The 20,885-nt window shown below is 37.9% G+C and overlaps 1 protein-coding gene and 1 pseudogene across 11 annotated transcripts in view; one reads left to right on the plus strand and one right to left on the minus strand.

The window, feature by feature from the left end:
• The window catches only part of LOC309631151 (uncharacterized protein), a 143,527-nt gene that overhangs the window by 6,515 nt on the left and 116,127 nt on the right, over positions 1–20,885 (plus strand). The window lies entirely within an intron of this gene.
• LOC309630228 (caspase-6 pseudogene) lies at positions 1,360–11,865 on the minus strand (annotated as a pseudogene). Its single transcript has 2 exons — positions 10,084–11,865; positions 1,360–8,942 (listed from the first exon to the last, which is right to left on the minus strand). The product of its transcript is annotated as a caspase-6 pseudogene (transcript).

The following is a 20,885-nucleotide window of genomic DNA, read 5'->3' on the forward strand; positions in this document are numbered from 1 at the left end:
CTTTTGTTGCATCCCATAGGTTTTGGATCATCGTGTTTTGTTGTCATTTGTCTCTAGGTAATTTTTTATTTCCTCTCCGATTTCTTCAGTGATCTCTTGGTTATTTAGTAATGTATTGTTTAGCCTCCATGTGTTTGTGTTTTTTACGTTTTTTCCCCTGTAATTTATTTCTAATTTCATAGCACTGTGGTCGGAAAAGATGCTTGATATGATTTCAGTTTTCTTAAATTTACTGAGGCTTGATTTGTGACCCAAGAATGTTCTGTCCTGCAGGATGTTCCGTGTGCATTTGAGAAGAACGTGTAATCTGCTGTTTTGGGATGAAATGTCGTATAAATATCAATTAAATGTATCTGGCCTATTGTGTCATTTAAAGCTTGTGTTTCCTTAGTAATTTTCTGTCTGGATGATCTGTCCATTGGTGTAAGTGAGGTGTTAAAGTCCCCCACTATTATTGTGTTACTGTCAATTTCCTCTTTTAGAGCTGTTAACATTTGCCTCCTGTATTGAGGTGCTCCTATGTTGGGTGCATATATATTTTTAATTGTTATATCTTCTTTTTGGATTGATCCCTTTATCTTTATGTAGTGTCCTTCCTTGTCCCTTGTAACATTCTTTATTTAAAGGTCTATTTATCTGATATGAGTATTGCTACTCCAGGTTTCTTTTGATTTCCATTTGCAAGGAATACCTTTTTCCATCCCCTCACTTTCAGTCTGTATGTGTCCCTAGGTCTGAAGTCGGTCTCTTGTGGACAGCATATATATGGGTCTTGTTTTTCATCCATTCAGCAAGCCTGTGTCTTTTGGTTGGAGCATTTAATCCATTCACATTAAAGTAATTATCGATACGTATGTTCCTATGACCATTTTCTTAATTGTTTTGGGTTTGTTTTTGTAGGTCCTTCTCTTGTGTTTCCCATTTAGAGAAGTTCCTTTAGCATTTGTTGTAGAGCTGGTTTGGTGGTGCTGAATTTTCTTAGCCTTTGCTTGTCTGTAAAGCTTTTGATTTCTCCGTCGAATCTGAATGAGATCCTTGCCATGTAGAGTAATCTTGGTTGTAGTTTCTTCCCTTTCATCACTTTAAATATATCGTGCCACTCCCTTCTGGCTTGTAGAGTTTCTGCTAATAAATCAGCTGTTGACCTTATGGGAGTTCCCTTGTGTGTTATTTGTCATTTATCCCTTGTTGTTTTTAATAATTTTTCTTTGTCTTTAATTTTTGTCAGTTTGATTACTATGTGTCTCTGCATCTTTCTCCTTGGATTTATCCTGCCTTGGACTCTCTGTGCTTCCTGGACTTGGGTGGCTATTTCCTTTCCCATGTTAGGGAAGTTTTCGACTCTAATCTCTTCAAATATTTTCTTGGGTCTTTTCTCTCTCTCTTCTCCTTCTGGGACCCCTATAATGTGAATGTTGTTGCGTTTAATGTTGTCCCAGAGGTCTCTTAGGCTGTCTTCATTTCTTTTCATTCTTTTTTCTTTATTCTGTTCCACAGCAGTGAATTCCACCATTCTGTCTTCCAGGTCACTTATCTGTTCTTCTGCCTCTGTTATTCTGCTATTGATTCCTTCTAGTGTATTTTTCATTTCAGTTATTGTATTGTTCATCTCTGTTTGTTTTCTAGATGTTTGTTCTTTAATTCTTTTAGGTCTTTGTTAAACATTTCTTGCATCTTCTCAATCTTTGCCTCCATTCTTTTTCCCAGGTCCTGGATCATCTTCACTATCATTATTCTGAATTCTTTTTCTGGAAGGTTGCCTATCTCCACTTCATTTAGTTGTTTTTCTGGGGCTTTATCTTGTTCCTTCATCTGGTACATAGTACTCTGCCTTTTCATTTTGTCTATCTTTCTGTGAATGTGATTTTCGACTGTCTACTGCTTTTAAAGCATTTAGCCTGTTTTCATTTGAAGTATGAAGTGAGAGCTGCTTTTTGTTTCCATTTGACGTGGTGGACATTGGTGGGCATTTGGAGTTAGATTGGCAAGCAGGATGCTACTTCTTATGATCCTCTGTCCTCAGTATCTACTTAGCACAGAAATTGGCAGAAAGATCTAGTCACTAATCCTGGAAGAAAGGAGGGAGTGTAGGGCAGCATATTTTGTTGTTTCCATCAGCAGACCTGCCCAGGGCTGCCCAGGATCACTGGCAGAGTGTGAGGGAATGAGGTAGAGTGATGCCTTGGGCAATCATTCATTCACAAATATTTATTGAACACCTACTGGGTGCAGACACTGCTCTGGAGATAAAAAGAGTATATGAGAAAGACAAAGTCTGTTCTCATGGAGCTTACTCTTTCCTGGAAGGAGATATATTTGTTTTGTCTCCTATGTCAGGTGATGAGAAGTACTATAATGAAAAATAAGGTAGGTTAAGAGACGACTGCAGTAGTTGGAAACAAGCTGGACATAGTGCTACATATCGTCAAAGTTTAGTCTCTCTCTGGTTTCCAGCAGAGAAATATGGCCAGAGTGGGTATGGTATTGGGCCAAAAAAAAGACGTTCCTTTGGAGGAACGGGATTACATATTGAATAACTTGATCTTAAAGGATTTCTTTCATGCAGAATCTCTTTGTTATACTTCACATAGTTCCCAAACATGATTTACAATGACTTATAAAATATAGTACCAAGTGATGAGAAATAAGTGAAGAAATACAAGCAAAGGGAAAATAAAGTTCATTTCTTTCATCATTGTGTTCCAGAATTGTTTAGATTTGGTAGCAGGGGAAGAAGGATGTGTGGTGATAAAAAATGTGGTGATTCATGCTCAGGCTTCATTACTTAAAAGGTGACAAAATAAATTTTTGATGCCTCAGAAAGTTATAACTTTTTTGGGTCTGTGTTTAAAGAGTCAATTTTATTTGATAGGAAAAAATAGTCTCTATACTAAAGATGTATATGAAAATTATCTCCTGAGTTCAAAGAAATTTAATAGTATTTTTTAGGTCAGTATGAAGTGCGTTAAATGTTAACAGAGATCAAAAGCCTAATTCCAGGGTCAAATAAAATGGTATAAATAAAAATTGGTGAGAATTTAAGTTTGGACTCATACTGGCTGGGAAAATATACAAATCCAAATTAAAATTTACAGCATACAAGTGTGCAGAGGTGATTTTGATTACCTATTTTTATTGGCTTGTTTGTTTTCTTATTGTTGAGCTTTGAGGGTTCTTTACATAATCTGGATATATGTCCTGTGTCAGAAATGTGATTTTCAAATAAATTCTCTCAGTCTGTGCCTTATCTTTTTATTCCCATAGCAGTGTCTTTCTCAGGGCAAAAGTTTTTTAACTTTAGTAAACCAATGTATCAATCTTTCTATGGATTAGACTTTTGTTGTTGTATCTAAGATTCTTTGCTGAACTACAAGTCTTGAAACTTTTCTACATTTTCTTCTAGAAGTTTCATAGTTCTGTGTTTTACACTTAGGTTTATGATCCATTTTGGGTTAATTTTTATATAAGGTGTAAACTATGGGTCAAAAATTATTATTATTATTTTTTTGGCATGTGGAATTCCAGTTGTTCCAGCACCATTTGTTGAAAAGACTATGCTTTCCCTAGAATTGTATGGACATTTTTGTAGAAAATCAATTGGCCATAATCGTAAGGATTTATTTCTGGATTCTCAATTTTATTCCATTGATCTATATGCCTACTTTGTGCCAACACTACACTGGCTTGATGCTGTGACTTTATAATAAATTTTGAAAATAGGTAGTATAAATCCTCCAATTTTATTTCTTTTCAAAATTGTTATGGCTCTCCTAGTTCCTTGGCCTTTTCATATAGGTTGTAGAGTCAGCTTGTCAATATCTACAAAAAGTCCTGCTGGGATTTTAATGGGCTTGCATTGAATCTATAGATTCGTTTAGGAAGAATTGATATCTTTACAATATTGAGTATTCCAATCCATTAACACAATATTGTTTATCACTTTGTTTATTATTTCTGTTTTCATTTTTTTATCAGCATTTGGTAGTTTTCAGGATAGAGATCTTCCACATGTTTTGTTAGGTTTTTACTTTAGTATTTCATTTGGGGGTTGTTCTTGTTGCTAATATATAGAAATACAATTGATTTTTGTATTTTGACATTGTATTCTGTTACCTCTCTGAAGTCACTTATTTGTTCTAGGAGGTTTATTTATAGATTTTTGGGGATTTTCTACACAGACGGTCATGTTATCTGTGAATAATGACAGTTTTATTTTTTCCCTTCTAATCTGGATGCCTTTTATTTCTTTTTCTTGCCTTATCCTACTGGCTAAGTATTGCAGTACAATGTTTAAAAGGAGTGGTGAGAGAGAACATCCTTGCCTTGTTTCTTATAATAGGAGAGAAATAATCTTTCACTGTGAAGTATGTTAGCTGAGAATTTTTATAGGTGCCCCATGAGGTTAAGGAATTTCACTTGTATCCCTAGTTTACTGAGAGTTTTTATTATGAATGGATTTTGAATTTTGTTGTATGCTTTTTCTCCATCTATTGACAGGATCATGTGATTTATTCATATTTACTATGGTGAATGACATTGATTGATTTTCAAATGTTGAACCAGCTTTGTATTCTTGGGATGAACCCTACTTGGTTGTAATGTATTTTTGGAAGAGACTGTGTAAGATTGCTATTTTTTCCTCCTTCAATATTTGGTAGAGTTCATTAGTGAAACCATCTAGGCCTAGAGTTTTCTTTGATGGAAGGTTTTTAAACTACAAATTTAACTTCTTTAATAGATACAGGACAATTCAGGTTATCCAGTTTTTCTTGATAAGTTTTGATTGTTTATATCTTTCAAGGAATTGGTCTTCTTCACCTAAGTTGTCAAATTTATGGATATAGAATTGTTTGTGGTATTCTCCTATTATTCATTTAATGTCTTTGGGGTCTGTAGTGATGTTCCCCCTTTCATTCCTGATATTGGTAATTTGTGTCTTCAATCATTTTCTTAGTCTGTCTAGAAGTTCATCAACTTTATTGATCTTTCAAAGATCCAGATTTCGGTTTCATTAATTTTGTCTGTTTTTCTGTTTTCAATTTTATTCATGTATGCCCTTTTTATTTCCTTCACCTTGCTTTGGGTTTAATATGCTCCTGTTTTCTTAAGGGGTAAGCTTATATTACTGATCTGAGATTTTTCTTCTGTTTTAATATAAGCATTTAGTGCTATACATTTACCTTGAACCACCGCTTTAGCCTGCATTCAACAATTTTGATATGTGCATATTCATTTTTATTTATTTAAAATTAAAATATTTAAAATTTCCCTTGAGACTTCCTCTTGACCCATGTGTTATTTCAAAATATGTCATTTACTTTTCAGATACTTGGGAATTTTCCAGAAGTCTTCTTGTTATTGATTTCTAGTTTAATTCTCTTATTGTCCCATAATATTATTTTTTAAAATTTATTTATTTATTTATTTTTGGCTGTGTTGGGTCTTTGTTGCTGTATGTGGGCTTTCTCTAGTTGCGGTGAGCGGGGGCTACTCTTCGTTGTGGTGCACAGGCTTCTCATTGTCTTGGCTTCTCTTGTTGCGGAGCACGGGCTCTAGGTGCACAGGCTTCAGTAGTTGTCGCATGTGGGCTCAGTAGTTGTGGCTTGCGGGCTCTAGAGGTCAGGCTTAGTAGTTGTGGTGCACTGGCTTAGTTGCTCCACGGCATGTGGGTTCTTCCCGGGCCTTGAACCCATGTCCCTTGCATTGGCAGGCAGATTCTTAACCACTGTGCCATCAGGGAAGCACCGTCCCATAATATAATTTGCATGATTTTTATTCTTTTAAATTTGTTCACATTTGTTTTATGGCCCAGAATATGGTTTATCTTGGTGAATGTTCAGTGTGCACTTGAAAAGAATGTGTATTCTGCTATTGTTGGGTAGAATGTTCTGGAAGTATTAGGTCACGTTGCCTGATAGGTTTGTTCAGGTCTCCTGTGTCCTTATTGATTATGTATCTACTTGTTTTATCAATAACAGAGAGGCATGTTACAATAGAATCTCCAACTACAATTGTCAGTTTTAAAATTTCTTGTTTCAGTTCTGTCACTTTTTGATTCATGTATTTTGACCATCTGTTCTTAAGTGCAACTTTAATAATATAATAGCTAGTTATTTTACCAGTGAAAGCAAGTTTATTCTAGAATAGCCAAAGGAATTGCAATTCAGGATATGTGAACTATGGTATACCATAGGCAAATCCACAAACAAGGAAGGGGAACTTGCTTTTATAGGGAAAAGCGAAACTTGGAAGGAGCTGTAATACCCAAAGAGTCCTGTTGCAGGAAACTGGGAGTCCAGTGTATGGAGGCTTCTCATTGGTTGGGCTGCTACAGTGTCTGATTGGTTGGGCTGCCTTCCAGCAGAGAGAAGAAGCAGCAATACCTCCCTGTTTGGAGTAATAGATGGTGCATGGTGGGCCCTGAGAGCTCCCCCTACAGGCCATCCCAACTCCAATTTTAGCAGAGGTTTCTTTAATTCCACAGTGCATACACATTTAGGATTGTTATGTCCTCTTGGAAAATTGATCCTGTTCTCATTATATAATATTCCTCTTTATCCTGGTTAATATTCCTTGTTCTGGGGTCTACTTTGGGTGTTAATAATATAGCTACTCCAGCTTTCTTTTGCTTAGTGTTTGCAGCCATATCTTTTCCTAGTCTTTTCATTTTAACCTGTCTGTGTCTGTATATTTAAGGAACATTCCTTGTAGACCTCAGATAGTTGGGTCTTACTTTTTAAATCAATCTAACAATATCTGTCTTTTAACTGGTGTATTAGACCATTCACATTTACTGTGGTGTTAATATGGCTTAATTAAAAACCTACCATCTTGGTAGTTATTTTCTCTCTGTTCCATTTTCCCCTATTACCTGAGCATTTCTTGATTCCCTTTTATCTCCACTTCTTATTTATGCTTCTTTAACATTTTTAGTGATTCCCCTAGAGTGAGTGTTTATTTATATCTATATATCTTTAATTAATCAGAGTCTACTTTCAAGTAATATTACACTGTTTCATGTGTAGTCTAAGGAACTTTCAACAGTACATTTCCAACCCTTCTCTTCCATCCTTTGTGTTATTGTTATCATTTTTCTTCTACATATGCTGTAAACAAAATATTGTTACTGTTTTTGTTTTAGACGGGGGCGGGAGGGGGGAAGGGTGGGGGGGGGGTCAGCAAACCTTTTTTTTGTAAAGGCCCAGAAAGTAAATATTTTGCTCTGAGGCCACATATGGTCTCTGCTGCATATTCTTTTTTTTCTGAAACAACACTTTAAAAATACAAATACCATCCTTAGCTCACAGGTCATGCAAAAACAGACTGCAGGCTGCATTTGGTTTGCAGGCCATAGTTTGCTGATTTTCTTTAAACATTGTTACCTTTTATAGCAATTAAATATCAGAAAAAGAAGAATTGTATTTGACATTCATTTGTTCCATTTCTAACACTTTTCATTTCTTTGGGTAGATCCAAATTTCTGTCTGGCATCATATTTCTTCTGACTATAAAACCTCATTTAGTATTTCTTGTAGTGTAGGTCTTTTGGTAATGAATTCTTTCAGTTTTTGTTTGCCTATTGCAGTTATTTCTCCTTCATTTTTGAAAGATATTTTCACTAAGTATAGAATTCTGTGTTGACAGTTTATTTCTTTCAGTACTTCGAAGATGTTGCTTCATTGTCTTACTTGCTTGCCTTCTGACAAGGTGTCTTCTGAAATTTTTATCTTCGTTCCTTTGTATTTAATGTTTCATTTTTTCCTGCTGGGTTTGAGACTTTCTTTTTTTTTTTTAGCTTTCAAAAACTTTTAAAAACATTATAAAGTTTTATAAAATGTCACAAAATACTAGTTAAATCAGTCAGATATTTTGAGTAAGCTTGCAGTTTACTACAAATGTCAAGTATTACAAATGCTTGTGGATTTTTATTTATAGGAATTTCCTGAGGATTTCATTTCTACATATATATAAAACCCCTTCACCATGTCCAATATGAACTGTTTCTTTAAAGTTCTCTCATTTAAACATTTAAAATTGCTGTACCATTTAAATTGCTTCAATTTAAGTATTTAGTGATACTTCTTTATATAAAAATACAGATACATAAAACAAAATAGCACCTATCATTTAGATTTTGGAAAGAAATGCAGCTTTTTAGTTAGCATTGAGGCAAAGCAGGGCATCTGCTTCTTTCCAATTGCACTTGGTTCTCTGCAGATATCCACTCGGCACTGAGAAACTTGCCTGTTCACCAGCGTGAGGAGTTCTGTGAACTCTAAGGAGGAGCCGGATTTTCCCAGCATCTCGCACAAATCTTGAATGTACCATGAGCCATTCACAGTTTCCCGATGAAAATAACCTTCTGCCACAGAGTAACACATGAGGAAGTCTGCTCCAGCAGGGAGTGTATAAACTGAGGCTGCATCCATCTGGGTTAGGTTGACATCCAGCTTGTCTCTCTGATGATCCACTACATCCAAAGGCATGACTGGCACATCATGCTGGTTTCCCCGACATGCCTGAATGATAAATATCTTGGGTTTTCCAACCAGGCTCTGACACTTGTCTCCTTTGAACAAGCCAGTCAGTGTCTGAATTTCAATTTTGGCATCATATACATAGATGTGGTTGCCTTCACCATGACTCAGGAAAACGCACAAAAAGCAATTGGCGTCTGCGTGGCTAGTGGTTGATGCCTTATGAATTTTGAGCAGTAGTTCTTCTGCTTTAAGATCATCAAAGCATTTCACTTCCAGTCCTAGATCTGAAAACCTGCACTTAAGATTGTCTCTGTCGGCGCTGGTGCCCCGCCTGTCTGGCAGGGTTAAGTGCCAGAAGATGCTCTCGTGATTGAAGATTAAAGCAATTCCTCTCCTCTTAGGGTCCCTTTTGTACGTTTCTGCCGTATCGAACACTTCTCTGTTTATGAAAAGTATAAAAAACAATCACTTAAGTCATATTAAATAATGAGCTCCTCCAAGCCCAAGGTCAGCATATAGAGTAGATAGAGGTCTGCTGCATCCTCCTCCTCTGCCAGGCAGACAGACCACTGGTGTGCCCCAGGAAAGCCTCCCAGCCATACTGGCAAGGAAAGTCGTGAAATATTGGTTTGGCCAAAAAGTGCCTTTTGTATTTAAGTAAAAAGACACATTTTCCATTTTCACCAATAACTTTATTGAACAACGTATTCACTGTTTTGTTCCATTACCTTCTGCCATTTCTCAGGCTACTTCAATTCCATCTTCCCAAAACTTTTTATCTTTTTGAGCAAAGAACTGTTCCAGGTGCCTTTTACAGTCTTCCAGGAAATTGAAATTTTTTCCATTAAGAGAATTTTGTAAAGACCGAAATAAATGGAAATCCGAAGGTGCAATGTCTGGTGAATATGGCGGATGAATCAGAACTTCCCAGACAAGCTGTAAGTTTTTGCCTGGTCATCAAAGAAACATGCAGTCTTGCGTTATCCTGATGCAAGATTATGCGTTTTCTGTTGACGAATTCCGGACACTTTTCATCGAGTGCTGCTTTCAGTTGGTCTAATTGGGAGCAGTACTTGTTGGAATGAATCGTGTCATTTTCCAGAAGGAGCTCATAATAGAGGACTCCCTTCCAATCCCACCATATACACAACATCACCTTCTTTGGATGAAGACTGGCCTTTGGTGTGGTTACTGGTGGTTCCTTTTGCTTGCCCCACAATCTCTTCCGTTCCACATTATTGTACAGTATCCACTTGTCATCACCCATTGCAATTTGTTTTAAAAATGGAATGTTTTCATTACAAGAATCACATGTGGAAATATGGTCAAGAAGGTTTTTTTTCACTTAACTTATGTGGACCCCAAACATCAAAGTGATTAACATAACCAAGTTGGTGTAGATGATATTCAGTGCTTGATTTGGGTATTTTGAGTATGCCGGCTATCTCCTGCGTGGTATAACGTTGATTGTCCTCAGTTAATGTCTTGATTTGATCGCTCTCAACTTCAACTGGTCTACCTGACCATGGAGTATCATTCAGTGAGCAGTCTCCAGCGTGAAGCTTTGCAAACCACTTTTGACACGTTTGATCAGTCACAGCACCTTCTCCATACACTGCACAAATCTTTTTTTGCGTTTCGGTTGCGTTTTTACCCTTCTCATGGGGAAGGCATCTGTTTCTGTCATGTTTTGTTCACCTGCACCACAAACCCCACGGAGCCCTGGCGCTGAGCTCATTGCAGCTGAGTGCGCAGCACTGATGCCCAGGTGGCCTCCACTTCCTGCAGCCGGGCCACAGCCCCCCGAGATTTTCTTCTTGTCTTTGATTTGCAGCCTCTGATATGCCTGTGTGTGTGTGTGTGTGTGTGTGTGTGTGTGCGCGCGCACGTGCACATGTGTGCATGCCTGCACATGCTTAGTTTTTATCCTCTGTAGCGTTTTTGAGTTTTTGGTTCTGTGGTTTGGTATCTATCATTAAGTTTAGAAAATTCTCAGCAGTTATTTCTTCAAATATTTCTTTTGCCCTATTCTCTTTCTTTTCTCCTTCTGAAATTTCAACTACACCTAGGTTAGGACTTTTGGTATTATTCCACAGCTATTGGACACTTTGGTTTTGCTTCATTCTTCGTTTTGTTTCTCCTTATTTTAGTTGGGGACTTCTGTTGACCTATTTTCAAGTTCACTGATTCTTTCCTTGGATGTGTCACATCTACTGAAGAATGCCTGTTGAGAGCATTCTTCATTTCTGTTACTGTGTTTAGCCTTTCCAGCATTTCCATTTGATTCTTTCTTATAGTTTCTATCTGTTTAAAAATATGCATTTGATCTTTCATGTTGCCCACCCTTTCTATTAGGGTCTTTTACCATTAATTACAGTTATTTTAAATTCTGTGTCTGTTAGCTTCCCCATATGTGTCATATCTGACTCTGGTTCTCTTAATGGCTGTGTCTTTTGGCAGTGTTGTTTGTTCTTGCTTTTTGTATGCTCTGTAATGTTTTGTCAAGACATGGACATCTTGTGTAGGACATTAGAGACTGAGATAAATAGTTTTTATCCTGGAAATGGAATGCCTTTCTATTTCTGCTAGCCTTTTGGTGTGGAGAGTTGATCATTCTGGTCAGGAGTTGACTGGATTTCAGGTGTGTTGTTGGTGAGCCTATCCTCAGGGCACCACAGACTTCAGATTCCTCTAGTGACACCTTGAGTTTAGAGTTGGGGCTGGTTTGCTGAAGGGCTTTTCTCATTGTTTCAGTGTCAGCCTTAGGTCTTCCTTCTGCACTGTGCCTCAGAGTGGTCGGTCTCCATGCTCTTTCAACTCTCCCATCAGTGTTCCGTTGTTATTTGTTACTTGATGCTTGTTAGCCAGTGTCCAGGTGCATCTACCTCAGGTAAACAAGTGCTCATGTCTTGTCTCTTCCTGCAGGTGCCTGGTTCTCCTCAGATTCTGGGCTAGTTTGTTCCACTGAGACCTCAGCTGTCTAATGGATTCAAGAAAGATATGAACTTGTAGTTGATCGGACTTTTTATTTGTAAGCATGGGAGTGATGTTCTTTTCAGCTCTCTACACCCTGAGCAGAATTCAAAAGCCATGATTTGATGTTTTCCGGCTCTTTCTTTTTATTATCTTCATGTAAAATACTGGAGCTATTTTCCTTCCCTCTATGCTTTATAAAATGTCATTTTTACATTTTATACATATAAATCAGGGGTTTGCAATTCTTACCTGGGAAACAGAAATAAAATACAAGTCTTGGGCCCCAGTGTTTTAATTGATACATGTTGGGATCCAGGCATGGGTATCTTTTACAAGCTCCCCAGATGATTCTGATGTATCCCTAGGTTGAGAACCCTTAGTCTAAGTATCACTTATAACTTTTCCTTGCACAGAGTGCTGTTGCAGTATAAACGACCAAATGAAATTTCAGGCTGTGTACATTCACCTCTGTGACTTTGTGGAGTTGTTTCCCTCCTAAATGTCCTTTCAGTGGCAGTTAAGTGCCTGTGATCTAGACCGACAGTCTCATAGAATGGGGAGGAAACTTGGAGTTCTTCCTATTTAACTTTCCACTAACGTGAATATCCTCCTTGACAATCTATGGCTTTGATGCTGCTTGGGGTCTTTCAGGGGCTAGAAGCTGTCTGCCATTCACAATAATAAACCCCATTGTGAGACAGTTTCACTTGTTTGAAGTATTTTCCTTCTATTGAATTGAAATTTGTCCTTTTATAAGCTACCAAATAATTTGTCTAATTCACAGCCTTGCAAACTGTTTTGAAAAAAATCTGTTTGCATGACCCAGTGCACATGCCTGTGCACATACACACACACACACACACACACACTCATTTGCATGACAAGCATTTTATGAAACAGCACTTACTGTAAGTCTTCTACCTCTAGATTGGTTTCATAACTACCTATGGGTTGCTTTTTGCAGTATGAAAAATGCTTATCCAGCCCACCTTCCCCTAGACAAGCTTTCAAAGCTGTCACGACAGCTCTCCTGGCTCCTCAGAGTTTTCTTGTGCCTGGTGTAATGCTGGTTCCTTTGGCAATGGTTCAGGTTCCTCACTGCCCTGGCCAGAGTCATGCACTAGCTGGGCTTCAGTGTGTGGAGTCTTCTGCAAATGAACAGCCTAGTTCAGAGGCCAGGGCTCTGCAAGTGGTAGATCAATTCAGAGTAGAGGAAGGTCTCGTCTTTTTCTAGACATCATTTCTAGTCCTGTGGCCCAAATTCAGTGGGATGTAAATTGAAGCCATCTCTTGTTGAACGTTGTTGATGGCTTTTCTTTGCAGTTTTTGTGTCCTCTCACAGTTTTCATATTAATAACATGTTATTCTAATTAGCTACATATGCAGCTTCAATTTCCAAGAGACTGTGAACTCCTTAGATGTCAAGAAAAATATTTCCTTCTTTTTCTCCATTGTGATCAGCACAAAAAATTTAATTTATTAAACTAACCTTAGAAAACGTGTTCCCAGTCAAGAAACTTTGGACTTTTAGCACCGTTGCTTTGCTAACAGTTGTGCTACCAACCTTACCTGTAACTTACCAAGGGGGCAGTGGACAACCTGGGAATTTAGATGAACTTGTCACCTTGGTACTCATGCACAAGGCACTGTGGCCGGTGCTGGGTGAGATGCCCAGTATTTCACAGCCTACATCCTGGTTGGGGACACATGCATGCAGGATGAGTGTCAGTGAGTTGTGTACTGGGAATGTGTTCTTAGAGGTCACAGATGAAACAAAGGTCACACAGCTTGTCAGGAAAGACTTGATTTTGGCCTTGAAGGTAAGCATCAGACATATGGAATGGAAGGTATTTAGGGGTGGAGAGGATTTGGAAGGAGAAGAATGCTATTTTAATAGTCTCCCAAGTTCTACAAAATCTTTGCTCTCTCTAGGAGTGGCTTGGATCTGAGAGAAACTGTAGGTAAGATACAGAGGGAAATCTAATTTAAATTGTTTCTGTAGGAAGGATAGACATTAACCGAAGGTGATAGGCTCAGTTTTCCTCACCCCTGTCGCCAATGTCTGAGTGTTCAGGGACTCTGACAGATTTAGTTTGGAAGTGACTTCTTGTCATGGTGAGGATTCAGCTTGCCAGGGGCCACCTCAGGGCTGTTAGTTTAGCTCTGCCTCTTTGTGGCTTCCATCAACTTTTAGAGCAACCATTCATAGCCATTGACCTAATTTTTTCTACTTTCTCTTCTTAGAGGGCTCTTAAAAGATGTATTATTAAGAAACGTACATTCTCAAAGTATGTCACATCTACCACTCCTCAATATCCACTGCATCTGTGAGACAATCTTCTGAGTATTCTTGTGAAACAGTAACACCATCAAAATATTGCATAAAAATCAGATATTGTATCGTTGGTGCCTTACTGAAAACATCCCATTCATCTGGGGGCTGTTTTGCTATGGTAGGAGAATAGGGATGGAAGTACATTATGAAAAAAATACCAGGCACTGTGTGTGTGGTATTTGTCCCTCAGTGAGATATGGGGACCACAGCTCTTAAGCAACTACAAGAGTAGTTAGAACAAAGATAAGGGCTGTGAGTAATCCCCCAATGTCTTGCTCTGCAGGGTAGGTATTAGTGTTATCGAGAAAAGTACATCATACATTTCTCTTAGAATCTAGTGCCAGGATGGTAGTTTATCTTCTGGGAAGAACTGATAAATCAAACAGTGGAAACCTGTATAAGTCTTTATATTTCTTTGTGCCTTTGCAGCCAGGAAGCCTGGAGCCAACTGTAAAAATCCTCAACTGTCATGATAATTTTGTTTCTAGTTCTAAGGACAGAGATTTCCTGTCTTAATATGATTTCATTTTTTTAAAAAACAGTAACTTTTATTTTTTTCTCTTTACCACAGTGATACATGTTCATTATAGAAAAGGTGGAAAACAATAGGTTACCTCCTGCATCAGATATTTTCCTGTCGCATAGTAGGTGACACTGTTTATGTTTTAATCATTTTCACTTCTTCTAAGCATATGTGTGTATATATTTTTTCTTTAAAAATGAAATGGTACTTGTTACACTGTATTAAAACTTAAAAAAACCTTAACCTTTATAAACATTTTCCATGTCATTAAATATTCCTGCACAGCATTATTTTTTAATGGCTAGTATAATATTCCACCATGAGGCCATATCTGGTACTTTTACCTTGAATTCAGCCTTCTGCCCCTATAAACAACTCTGTCATGTACATTCTTTTAGCTGAATCTCTGAGCACATCCGCGATTATTTCCTTAGAATAGAGTTTCAAGAAGTGACACAGTTGCTTAAAGGGCTGTAATATTTTTAAGGCTTTAGATACATATTTCCATGTTGTCCTCCAGAAAGTATGAGCTAATTGCCTAAAGTTTGAGAGTGCCTCTTCCCCAAGCCTCTTGCAGTTCCAAAGTGATTATTGTTCAGAATCTCTATTAGGAGGAAGGACTTCAGGCTGTGACCACGTGAGGAGGTTGCACATCCTCTTCCCCAGAAAGCAACTCTAAATCTGGACAAAATGAGCAGAAATAAGTGTTCTATCACTCTGGTAATGCATCCATCACACAACAGTCTGCGAAGCTGCCCTTGCCCTGTGGGTGCAGAGGTGTTGTCTCAGCAGGGGAGGACCAGCCCCTTTGCTGCCCACATCCGAGGGACTCCCTGCATTTGTGCTGGGCGATGCCTGCACCCAGTGAGTGTTTTTCCACATCCCTTCTCCCCTGTTTCAGTTTACTTTGAATCTTTAAAAAATAAAAATAACAATATTCTTTTATATTTATTGCAGAAAAAATAGAAAATAAACATAAAGAGAAGAAAATTAAAAGCACCGATAAGCCCTCTTAGTGTGTGTTCTTCTATATCAGCTCATTTCAGTAGAACTTTTGCAATGGGAATGTTCTGTGCTGTCCAGTACAGTAGCCACTGTCTTCCTGTGTTTACTGAGCACTTGATGTGGCTAGTGTAACTGAGGAACTGAATTCTTAATTTTGGTTAATTCTTATTAATTTAAATTTAAATATCCATATTGGCTAGTGGCTATAGTGTTGGGCTGCCTAGTTCTATTATTTCTATAACATGGAGGCATGAATACATACATATGTAGTTTAAAAAAACAAAAATAGGATCATACTGCCTATTGTATTTTGTATCCTCCTTTTTCTGGTTCACAATATATCGTAAACATAATTTTAATAGGTGACGTATTAAACTGAATGGATGTACCATAAATGATTTAACAAAATCTCTGTTGTGCCTTCAGGATATTCCCAATAATTTGGTATTATAAACAGCATTGAAGATAATCTTTAGAGCTAAAGTTGTGACATTATTTATGGAGGGTAAATTCTTATAATTTGATTTATCAAGTAAAATTTGATACCATTTTCCAGACCTCTCTTTCAAGAAGTTCTACTAATGAACATTCTTACCAGCATGAAAATATATGAAAGTATCTCACCCTTATTGCTGTTAATTTTAAATTGAGATAAATACATGTGCCATAAAATTCACCCTTTTAAAGTGTACAATTCAGTGCTTTTTGGTATGTTCACAAAGTTGTGCAACCATCATCACTATCTAATTCCAGAATGTTTTCATGACTCTACAAAGACATCTCATACCATTAACAATCACTCCCCATTCCCTCCTTCCCTCATCCCCTGACGATCTCTAATCTGCTCCCTATTGTATGGATTTGCCTATTCTGGACATTTCATGTAAATGGAATCATTCAGTATTCAGCCTTTTGTGTCTGGCTTCTTTAGCATAATGTTTTCAAGATTTAAGGTTCAGAAACCAGTACTTCATTCCTTTTTATGGCTGAAAAGTATCCTTATTATATGGACATACCATATTCTGTGTATCTATTCATCTTGATGGAGATTTGGGTTATTTTCACTTTTTGGCTATTACGAATAATGCTTCTATGAACATACATGTATAAATTTTTGTGTGGACATATGTTTTCATTTCTTTTGGGTATATACCTAGGGGTGGAATTGCTGGATCATATGGTAAGTCTATGTTTAACTTTTTGAGGAACTTCCAAACTATATCCAAAGCAGCTGTGCAATTTTACATTCCCACCAGCAATGTGTGAGGGTTCCAATTTCTCTACATCCTCACTGACACTTTTTATTGTCCATCTTTTTGCTTATAGTCATCTTAGTGGGTATGAAGTAGTAGCTCTTTGTGGTTTGTATTTGGATTTTCTGCTAACTAAAGATACTGATTATCTTTCATGTGCTTATTGGCCATTTGTATATCTTCTTTGGAGAAACGTTTATTTAGATCCTTTGCCAATTTTTAATTGGGTTATTTGTCTTATTTTAGAGTTATAAGAGTTCTTTATATATTCTGGATACTAGACCCTTATCCAATATATGATTTATAAATATTTTCTCTCATTCTGTAGGTTGTCTTTTAACTTCCTTGCTAATATCCTTTGAAACATCAAAGTTTTAATTTTGATAACATCCTGTTTATCTAATTTTTTTCTTTTTTAAGTTGTGCTTTTTGGGTCATATCTAAGAAACTAGTGCCTAATCCAAAATCACAAAGGTTTACTTCTAAGGGTATAGGTTTAGCTCTTCTGTTTAGATATCTGATCTATTTTGAGTTAATTTTTGTATATGGTGTGAGTTAGGGATCCAAGTTTATTCTTTTGCATGTAACTGTCCAGTTGTCCTGGCACCATTTGTTGAAAAGAGTATTCTTTCTGCCATTGATTGTCATAGCACCCTTGTCAAAAATCACTCGACCATAAAGATATACAATTACTTCTGTACTCTGAATTCTATTCCATTGATATGTATCTATCCTTATGCCACTACCACACAATCTTGATTGTTTTCATTTTGTAGTAGTTTTGCATTCTGGAGTGTAAGTCTTCCAACTTTGTTTTTTTTTTTTTTCCAAGATTTCTTTGGCTACTCTGGGTCTCTTACATATCCATGCAAATTTTAGGACTAGTTCGTTAATTTTTGAAAAAAAGCCAGTGGGGATTTTGATAAGGATTACATTGAATCTGGAGATCAATTTGAGGATTATTGCATTTTAACAATATTGTCTTCAAGTCATGAACACAGGATGTTTTTCCAGTTATTTAGGTCTTCTTTAATTTCTTTCAGTGATGTTTGATAGTTTTCAGTGCCCAAGTCTTGCACTTTTTTTATTAAATTTATAGCTGAGCATTTTATTATTTCAGAGGCAGTGTAAATGAAATTGTCTCAATTTCATTCTTGGATTGTCTGTTTGTAGTACATAGAAATACAATTGATTCTTGTGTTTTGATTGCATATCCTGAAACCTTGCTGAACTCATTGATTGATTCTAATAGTTTTTTACTGAATTCATTAGGATTTTCTGTATACAAGATCATCTAAAAATGGAGATAGTTTAACTTTTCTCTTTCCAATATGATACTTTTTTTTTCTTGCCTAATTGCCTTGGCTAGAAGTGACAGTACAATGTTGAATAGAAGTGATGAGAGCAGACATCATTGTCTTGTTCCTGTCTAATGTTCCTGATTAAAGAGATGGCCAGGATTATTTATGCTATTTTTCAGTGATTGTTTTTATACTCTGAGAATCTGAGAGATAGGGCAGGAGTTGCTGCTTGGTTCTTCCAAGGGAAAGAGGAATAATAGACAATCAAACAATAAAAATCCCCTTTGTCCTATGTATTGGGAAGCTTGGCATAGTAGTTACTAGAAAAGAAGTATTTTAGCTGAGGAATCTATTCATGTAACATCTAGGTACCAAGGATTTTGATTAACATCTAATATGTAAGCGTTCATTATTTAAAAATAAAACTTAAATTATCCCTACTAATTTTTCCGTTCTGTCTTTCAACATATTGGACTTCCCCCTATATGCTTCAGGTACTATGCTGGGATCACAAAGATGAATTAAGTACAGGCCATGTCTTCAGGGTGCTTATGGAGAAGTCTTTTGGGGCAGACAGAAAACAGGAAGTTTAATATTCTGGCAAGTGGTTCCCATCAAAGGGTAACCAGTCAGAAGAGGTGGGCTAAACCCTTGGAATTTTGGGATCTCAGTTTGCTGATGGAACATTCACTTCTACTCCACAGAATCAAAGAATTTTAGAATTGGAGGCTTGGAAATCTTTTCATCCAACCCCACATTTTTTAGCAGGAGGGACTTCTTACCTTATTCAGTAATTCCTGCTGTCTCTCGTCAGCAACTCTTTCTCTGAAATGGTTTACCTCACAAACACATATACACACAGACAACACACATGGACGTACACAGGTACAATATTTTCTATAGAGAGGCAATCCACGTTCAGTCCACATCCTGGCTCCATTTGTTGTGTCTGGTTGGGGTAATATAACACCAGCCCCCGTGTTCATCTTCAGTATGACTTGTCTAGGATTCCTGCTTCACCTCATAGACTACTCAGCCTTGTGCTTCTGATAGGTGCTTCTGACGTGGAGCTGACAAGGACAGGGATGTTATCTGACTCCAGATCTGAGTGACCCAGAGGCTGTGGGAGGCTGCCTGTTCTGTTTAATTGTACGTTCAACTTTCTTTGTAAAGAGCACACTCCACCCATTTTAAACTTGTCAATTTGGAGGATTAACTAGGAGGCATATGAAGACATACCTGTGTGCTTACTGTAAAGTCATCTTTCTAGGAAGGAATGAAAGTAGTATTAACAGAAGCAATTAAATAGGTTCACACCTTGAAAATGTTTACAGAGGCTTTTTTTAATAAGTCAGTTCAGAATTGTGTAGAACATGTGTTTTAAAAGAAACTCTTTATTCTAGCTTTATTATATATCATTTATTATTATGATTAAAATAACATCAGGTTACTTTTTATCATCCCACTAGTAAAATGGAATGTGAACCTTATGGTATTAAGCTACTAAAGGAAATGAATCGTCCCTACAAACCTTTCAAGTTTAATTAACTTTTAAACAAATAATGGAGTTCTAGTTTCCCTTTTTTTTATTACAATGCATTTTTCATTTTGATTATGTGAGGGGTGAGATAAGGATGCAAAAGTGCTTTCTGGTTCACACTGTTACGGCGTATGATACAGCAACCAATTCGATCAAAAGGGAAATAGGAAAATAACTACTCTATTTGTGCCTCGTAAGCGGTTTGTAAAGTCCCCTCCAGTCCCTACGATTAAATTTTGGCATCTCTCCTTGCAGGCTGCTAGAATGAAATTTAAAAGTGGAGCAAACAGCATTTTAAAATCAAACACATATACTGTGTAGGGACAAACCCAGCAAATTGAAGAATCACAGCATTGCAGGCAATCATTTGATTCAGTGCTGTAAGAAATGCTACAGAAAGGGAACGGGCCTGGGGCAGGGGATCCTGAGAAACTTCCAAGTCATTGAAAGGCTCTGATGAGTTGCCCCCGTTGGGAGTCAGTTGGGGTGGGGAGTGGAGGGGATGGGTTGGTAAAAAGCAGAGCTTTCCCTATTGTGTGTGATAAATGCATCAGTAAAACATACTGTCACTAAGTCACTCTTTAACTCAGTCTAAGCCCTGGAGTGGGCCTGGAACTTGCTCACGGGGAGGGAGGGTGTGGAGGGCTGTTACTAGAAAAGGGGGTGGCACCGTTTAGAGGAAAGCGTGTTTGGACTGGCAGTCAGGAGCTTGCGTCCTGTTTTTGGTCCTTCTGCCATCTGACTGTGCGACCTTGGATGAGTCACCTTACCCTCCCTGGGCTGTGGTTTCCAAACTGCAAAATACAAGCTTGGTCTAAATGCATGATTTCCAAACCAAATTCCCAAGCCTCCATCAAGCCAGCTCAGAGGTTGTCCCTGTACCGACAGTTGGGATTCCTGGCTCCTGCCTGCCAAAGGGAGCAGCCTCAGTCTCCTCTCTCGTATTTATGCTTCTGCAAGCTGTTGTTTGAACAAAGCAGTCACTAGAAAGCGAAAATTATTAGGTGGCCTGATCTCAAAGACCTTCTGGTTCTTACATTCCAGCTGTCTATAACTCTGACATCCCATCCAAGCTGAATGTGAGAGGGATCAGGAACGCCCATTATCCCAGCCTCTCCCCGTCTTTGCAGGGAAGCGCCGGTGCCGAGCGTCTTTGGCATCAGAAACTGCTCCTCAGTGGCCGTGAAGCTGCAGTGGGGAAAGGAACCTGCGTTTGTAGGGTTTTAGCCTCTGACTCTGGAACAGAGCATTTTACTCTCATGGGATATAGTTGCACCTTTGCTCCAAGGTTGGAGCCCAGCTATTGGAAGTGGCCTGGAAGCTGTGTAATTTTGAGGGCTGCTGTAGCCTCCATCCCGTGGCCCTAGTCAGCTTTCCACACGTGCTGTCAGGCTGCTGAGTCCTGAACCTTTACTGGGTGTCTCTGAGGTTAAGGCAGTAATGACCACCTGTCAGCTGCAAGCTGGGATTCT

Source organism: Balaenoptera borealis (assembly GCF_965194805.1).
Source record: "Balaenoptera borealis genome assembly, chromosome: 6".
Lineage (NCBI taxonomy): Eukaryota > Metazoa > Chordata > Mammalia > Artiodactyla > Balaenopteridae > Balaenoptera > Balaenoptera borealis.